Source organism: Triticum aestivum, chromosome 2B (genome assembly GCF_018294505.1).
Source record: "Triticum aestivum cultivar Chinese Spring chromosome 2B, IWGSC CS RefSeq v2.1, whole genome shotgun sequence".
In the NCBI taxonomy this organism is placed as follows: Eukaryota; Viridiplantae; Streptophyta; class Magnoliopsida; order Poales; family Poaceae; genus Triticum; species Triticum aestivum.
In genome coordinates, this window is record NC_057798.1 from 213,145,249 (window position 1) to 213,151,972 (window position 6,724).

The window sequence follows — 6,724 nt, forward strand, 5'->3', positions numbered from 1 at the left end:
GACATTACCGTACCTTGCGTACATGAACCGAGGCGAGTTAACAAAGAACAAAGTTTTAGCCAAACAGATAATCCGGCGGTCTAAGTCCATGACTATTGTCAATGGCGAGTTGCATCATTGCAGTGCCTCAGGGGCATTTCAGCGTTGTGTTTCTCCTGAAGAAGGCTGTGAGATCTTGCGTGAAATTCATGAAGGAGATTGTTATCATCATGCTGGGTCAAAATCCTTGGTGGCTAAGGCTTTCTGGCACGGTTTTTACTGGTTAACAGCTCATGCTGATGCGGAGGATCTGGTACGAAAGTGTGATGGCTGTCAGAAGTTTGCACGTCGAGCTCATGTTCCGACTCAGGAGTTGAGGATGATTCCAATCACCTAGCCATTTGCAACTTGGGGGCTGGATATGGTCGGGCCTTTTAAGAGGTCCAAGGATAAGAAGGCCCACCTTCTGTTGGCAGTTGATAAATTTACCAAGTGGTTGGAGGCAGAGCCAGTGAGCAAGTGTGATGCGGCCACGACAGTTCAATTCATGAAAAAGGTGATCTTCCGCTTTGGTTTTCCACACAGCATTATAACAGATAATGGCACGCATTTCTCCAAGGGAGCTATGGAAGAGTTCTGTCAACATGAGCACATTCGGCTTAATTTGTCATTAGTTGCCCACCCCCAATCTAATGGTCAAGCGGAGAGAGCTAATCAAGAAATCTTAAAGGGTATCAAGCCCCGGCTTATGGTGCCTTTGAAGCGGATGCCGGGTTGTTGGGTGGAGGGTTTGCCTTCCATTTTATGGAGAATTAACACCACCCCCAATAGATCTACGGGTTACACACCTTTCTTTATGGTTTATGGAGCGGAAGTAGTTCTCCCAAGGGATATTAGCCATGACTCGCCCCTAGTGGCAGCTTACGTTGAAGCGGACAATGAAAGAGCACGCCAGGATGCATTGGACCTATTATATGAACAACGGGATATTGCGGCAGCTCGCTCGGCGATTTATCAACAAGACTTGCGGCGTTATCACAGCCCCCGGGTTAAAACCAGGACTTTCCAAGAAGGCGACTTGGTGCTCCGGCTTATCCAATATCAGACTGGCATGCACAAGTTGTCTCCGCCTTGGGAAGGGCCCTTTGCGGTCAGCAAGAATCTGAATAACTGGTCATACTACCTCATCGATGTTCGAGAGCACAAAGACTCACGCAAATCAGAGGAGGAGACTCGCCGGCCGTGGAATATAGCTCATCTTCGGCCTTACTACACCCGAGCCACATGCTCCTACTATGTATATATTTTTGACAATGTACATATTATGATCAATAAATAAACCGGCATCCTTGCTAAAGCGGGGCCTCTGCCGTTTCGTCTTATATGTCTTCTTGGTTACATGGGGGCTTATTCTTACAAAGTGGAGTTCTAGTTACCCATTAAACCAGCTTATAAAGCCATATATATAAAAAAGCTTGGGACCTTCACACCCAAGGGACCAAAGAGAGTCTGTTGCTTCGCACAGCTCAAACATATGTACCCATTGAGCACAAGCTCACAATGTTACTTGGGGGCTCTTTGTGCACAACAATAAAGAGTTTGAAAGGACCCTTGTAATAGGCTATCAAGCCAGGCTTGGAAGCCAGGTGTATTCACCTAAAACCCCGGGTTAACCTACCTTCATCAAGTAAGCCACTCCATCCAGGTAATCCTGGTACGACCTGTCGAATGTTTGACAAGTCAATCTTATACAGACCCTGAACTTGTCAAAGTTAAAATGACGATTGGTTAATGTGAGGTCCATCTTAAAAGGCTTTGTAAAATGGTTTAACTCAGCGGCCTGGCAGCCCATGAAAAGCCTCAAATTTGGGCCTGGTAGCCCTTGAAAAACCTCGACTACAAGTTTTCCTTTCCTTTTATTTTTTCCAAGTTTTTCTCCTTTGTTTTGATTTTGAGATAAACTGGTGTCTATTGACCCGGCATGACTATAAGTCATCAATATAACCTGGCATTCATTAATCCGGCGTGGCTTTCAACTATCAGTTGTTAGTACACAACCAATTTTAAACCGGTGTTTATCACAACCCGGTATGGCATTGACTATAAGTCGCCAGGATGATCATCTAGTGTTTATCATAACCCGGCGTGGCTTCTTATAAACCAGCACGGCATGGTGAGAGTTATTAAACACCCAAGATTCAGGTTATCACCCTTACTACAAACATTTGATAAACCAACAATGTGATTTAACATCACATGTATGATATATTTCATATGTCTTTTTACAGCCTTTGTTATAAACTCTGGCTTTACATTGGGTATCATAACCCGTCCGGCGGTAAACCACGAGGGCAATTTTAAGTTTGTCATATGCAGAAAACATGATTGCATAACACTGTTAAAGATCGTAAGCAGACATTGCATATCATGACAGATTGATAATCTCAGGAAAGTGGCTATGCATGATGGCATAGCAGACTAAGTGTTTCAAGTTATGCACGATGGCATAGGAGACCAAGTGTTTCAAGCTAGCCTATTACAAGGCGTTTCAAACACCCAAAAGGATAATTGTTTTTCATACAGAGGACAGTGCGCAAGATGATAAACCGGCCTCCAAGTTATGGTTCTGCTTCAGCTTGATGTGAAGATTGCAGATCATCCTACGCCGGTTCAACCTCCGCCTCCCCATCCACTAGCTGGAAGTCAATGGTTGCCTAGTCAATTCCACACAAAGCTCGGAAGACAACTTCATCACTTATAAGATCTTACGGTTCAACATCAGGGGCATAAGTATGCTTACGAGTTGGCGGGATTAGATTTTGGGCTTCATAAACCGATGCAGCAATCCGTCTGTTGTCTGCATCATAGATGGACCGGTGGTAAGACAGACCAGTCTCTTCGGCCGTTGGCTGGCAAGCGAGAACATTTCTTTTGTCAAAGCTTTAAGGGCGACCTCGTCAAAATCCGACTCATCTTCTTTTTGACTCGGATAACCATTTCCAATATCCTCTAGATCAAGGTCAGCTATCCAAGTTTTAGCCCAAGTCAGTGCAGATAAAGCGCCAGCCCTTGCAGCAGATCTCTTCATATCTTCTAGCTGGGCCGGTGTCATGGAGAGCTTGGCCAATGTATCCTTGATTAAAGTTGGCGGCGGTTTATTGTACGAGGCTGTGCAGATGACCCATTGAGCGCCAGTATACAACTGCTCTATCAGAGTATAGGCAGCCTTCAACTTCTTGCGCATATCTGAACCAAGATGGGCGACACGACTACCTGCAATGGTTACAATATTATTGTTAGTCCGACGGTTCCAAGCACGATTAAGTACATGTCAGTACAAGGATACTTACCAAAGATGGCAGAAGTCATAGCGTTAATTTGCCGCTTCAAGCCAAACAACTCCTCTGCCACCAGTTTAAGGGCCGATTCAACATCTTCCACCCGCTTCAGCAAATTAGCCTTTTCAGCTTCCCAATCTGCTCGCTCGCCCTTGAAGCCATCTTTCAATTGCTCCATGGCAGTTAATGCGCCCTTCAACTCATCTTTGGCCTTGGAAGTTTCTGCTTGCTGGGACTTGATGTTTTCTTGAAGATTAGCGATTTGGGAATCTTTGTTGCTCAAGTCAGCCTGCAAGAGACAGATAATAAGTTGCTAATAATTTTTCAAAGTCCCAAGCACATAACAAGTTATATACTTGGCACTTGGGGGCTAATGCGGATTGCTTTTGTCAACTGCTATTTAAGTCCCAAGCATACAACAAGTTATATACTTGGCACTTGGGGTCTAATGCATATCGGTTCAATTCAAGGTCATCCAGGTTTTAAAAATAAGCCGGATCATGTTGATAATTGGAATGAATTTTGAAAACTACATTACAGAAGATATACTAGTTCATCCTAAAGGTATAAACCAGTCTACAAGGGCTACGCAAGCAAAATCCAAATATTCTCCTACTATAAGTCCTGGTTCACATTCATATTGATGAACCGCCCCTTGGGGGCTGCTAGACTTGATCATTGAAGTAGGACATAAGGAAAAAAGAAGTTATTCAAAGGAACAAGTGTTTACCTCATATCGTTCTTTCATCAGGTTTATTAAACCGGCTTCATAGTCACGACTGGTGTACAGACGGTTTAGATACCTAGAATTGATGTCCTGAGCAGAGAGATGGGCATAGCTTGACAAATCCGATTTCCACTTGCCTTTGTCCATGGCGGCAGATTCTTCTTTTGCATTGTGCTTTGAGAAAGCGACAGGGTTGCCAGGAGTGGTATGGCCAAAGCCAGTAATCACACCATCATCTGTTGTGCCTTCAGCTGTCTTATTTGGGCTTGGCAGTTTATCAGAGGCCTTTGCTGAGCTTGGTGGATCGGCAGTTGGGCTTGGCGGATTAGCACGTGGTCTTGGTGGATTTGTCTCTGGTGGATCAGCAAAAGTATCCTGGCCCTTAGGTGCCGGGTCATCTAGATCAATATCAGCATTTTGATCAATAGCCTCTAGGGCCCTCTCCGGTTCAGTGGCCGGATTATCATCAGTTGGTGTAGTCAGCTTAGCTTTTTTTCTAAGTCTAGCTTTAGCACTGCAAGTAACAAAACAATGGTTAGTATAATAAACCGGTGCAAGAGAGCAAAACTAAGTTTACTATGCTTACCGAGGGACGGTCTTGAGAGGAGGCATCTGGGTAGTCGATGAATCGCTGGAGGAGGAATTGGAAGTACCCTAATAATTCAAGTCAGACGGATTAAGAGGATATCGGAAGTAACCTGCCTTGGGATAAAGTTTATTAGAAGTAAAAGAGACCTCTTGATGACGCTTGTGAACTGGGGAATAAGGTAAACCAGAAGAAGTAACCACTTGACCACTGTGCCGGGTCGTGCGGCGAGCTTCTTGCTGCTGTGTCTTCAAAGAAAAGTGTGGATCCAAATGAGCAAGAGGGTGTGAACGTTTTATTTTCCGGACTGCTGGACGAAGTTTTGGTACTGGCACAGGATTTGAATCAGAGGATAGAACAATTACCTCTGCTTCACCAGCGTGGCTAGCTTCCGCATCATCCTGATAATAATCATTGTCAATGAGGTGTATGAAAAAAGAACCAAGAGAATCTAATTCTACCTCTGAGTCCGGGTTATCAAGCTCTTCATCATTAGCCACATCAGAAGGTTCGGTGGTTTTCTTCTTCGCTGATTTCTTTATAGCTTTAGTCTTGCTGCGGGGTGCTCTTGCCGGTTTATCCTGGGGCTTGGACGGTTTATCTTGAGACTTCCTCTTCCAGAAAGGATCGTCACCCTGCACAGATGGACGACTAATTATAAAGGAACATTTAAAGAAAGGACGGATTAAAGATAACAATGAGGCAGTTCTTATAGCTGGTGGTTTATTAGAAGTGCAGAAGGGACTGAGCCCTACTTGACTGCAGGCAGCTTCCGGTTCATTCAATATTTTCTTAACAGCTTCAGTAACTTCATCTTCTGTCAGCTGAATATCAATGTGACGTTGAGGATCTTTCAAGTCCCCCGTGTACTCACACATTAAACCGGGGCACCGGCTTAAAGGCAGAACGCTCCAAGATATCCAGCAGCGGACAAAGTCAACACTTGTTAAACCGTTGGCCATAAAGGCTCTAAGTTTGGAAAGTTGTGGCGCATAGGTGGACCGTTCTTTGCCAGTCAGCCTTTGAGGGAACGGATGAGTATTACTCAGACGGTGAGGGTGGTAACCCGGCAGAGGAGTTTCGCCAGATGGAGAAGTGTCTTTGCAGTAAAACCAAGTCTGATTCCAGTCCTTGGGATGACGATGAAGCTTGGCATGGGGGAAAGTGACATCTCTCCTCTTCTGAATTGACATCCCGCAACCTCAGTATTGGGTCCGTCTGAGAATTCCGTGCGACGGTTCAAATGGAAGAAATCTCTGAACAAATCAACTGTGGGTTCTTCTTGAAGATAGGCCTCACAAAACACTTGGAAATCACAAACATTGGACACAGAGTTTGGCCCAATATCTTGAGGGTGGAGTTGCAGATAAGCAAGAACATGACGGAAGAATTTTGACCCGGGTGGGCTGAACCCCGAATTCAGATGATCAGTAAAAAAACTACTTCTCCATCCTAAGGTTCAGGAGGATTCTCTAAACCGGGGACTCTCCAATGGATGGTTTCCTTGCTCGCTAGAGCGCCAGTCTAAACATACCTAGTTAACTGCTCTTCTGTAACTCGGGAAGGGACCCAATTGCAAGCATAAAATGTCTTGGCCATTTGAACAGGAAGCTGGAAAAGAGGATCAAGGTTGGTTTAAGAGTTTGGTTAATACAGATAGTCTGTTTTATAGATAGAAAAAACAAATTGAAACCCATATGCATGATAACCCATAATTTCATATCAAGGATGAGTTGCCGGTTTATAAAGAGGGCTAATGGTACCTGACGGATTATCATTTTTTGAAAAGTACAAACTGCCTAACAATGGTGTGGAGTTACAGATCTGAAATATCCCTAAGTGTTGTGCAATCAAGATTCACAAGTTTGTGTCCTAAATCTGGATCTATAGCAGTTCTGAAAAGGGGATAAGTTTTAAACCTAAAAATGCGACACCAGAGGAACACATATGCTCAGACAAGATCTTATGCGAAGAAGGATATCTTCTGTGATTAGAAAGGATGCTAAAATATTGTTGCTCGCCTTCACTGTCAGATTCAGATCAAAAACTATGTGATCTAAAGGAAGACAACGAGGAATCGTGAAGAACTCTGAA